We start from the raw sequence: 1264 nt of genomic DNA on the forward strand, positions 1-1264 counted from the left end.
TTCCCTATACCTACCAGCCTTTCCTTTCACCCTGACAGGAATATACTGTCTCTGGATTCTTGTTATCTCATTTCTGAAGGCTTCCCATTTTCCAGCCGTCCCTTTACCTGTGAACATCTGCCTCCAATCAGCTTTTGAAAGTTCTTGCCTAATACCGTCAAAATTGGCCCTTCTCCAATTTTGAACTTCAACTTTTAGATCTGGTCTATCCTTTTCCATTGCACATTTGGGCATTCTATTAGAATTACCATCCTCAAATGCTGCCTGACCGGCTGTGTTTTTCTAGCGCCACACTTTTGAATTATAGGTATGTGTATGTTTAAAATGAAATGACTTGAAATATCTAGTCAATGAAAGTCAACTACCGTTACTCATGCCCATTAAACCAGGAACCTACTTAGTGTGAAAATAGGAAATCTTTAACTTTCATTGAAAACTGAATGTATGTTAGTTTGTGCTTGATTAAAAATGTGAGCTGATTTGTGGGATCTCAGATAATGGGCAGGTACTACCTATATTTTTTTATTCTGCATATAACCTGCTACTATTTCACATTTTAACTGGCTCCCGTGAGCAGCCCACAAGTATACACCCTTTCTCCAAAATAAACATCAGCAGGGTCCTTCTTTATTTATTTATTTATTTATCTCAAGCATACAGGACTACTCCAGTCGGCCCAAATCCTGTCACCATGGCAGCAAAGGTCAGGCTCTTGGATTGATTTAAATATCAGTATTCACCAAGAAGCTTTTGGTCATCAGACCTAATCTCTTCTCATGTGGCTCATTGCTGGTTCATTTTGTTCCTGTGAAGTGCTTGGAGATGTTTCGCTAAGAAGAGGCATTATATAAATACATATTGTTTTCATTTTCCTTTAAGAGAGAATGTTTAGGGGAGATTAAATAGATGTGTTCAAAATCCTGCAGGATTTTGGAAGACTAAATTGGGTGAAACCTATTCCACCGGCAGAAGAGTGTTGAGTATTCAGTTTTGATTATTGAGTGTTCAGGATTATGAGTTTAATCGTAGTCATAGAGAATGACGGCACAGAAAAAGGCCCTATCGTCCATTATATTCCACTGGTCAAAAACAACTACCTATTATAATTCCATTATCTTGTAATTGGTCCATATCCTTGGCAAAAGGGTAAAGTTGTCATTGTCCTAATCTCTCATTACAGAGTGTCAACTGTTGGTTTTTTAACCTGAGGGTCACCACACCTCAGGCAGGGAGAGATGTTGAGAAGGGGAGTCTGCATGGTAAC

The sequence above is a fragment of the Chiloscyllium plagiosum genome, chromosome 19 (assembly GCF_004010195.1).
Source record: "Chiloscyllium plagiosum isolate BGI_BamShark_2017 chromosome 19, ASM401019v2, whole genome shotgun sequence".
NCBI lineage: Eukaryota > Metazoa > Chordata > Chondrichthyes > Orectolobiformes > Hemiscylliidae > Chiloscyllium > Chiloscyllium plagiosum.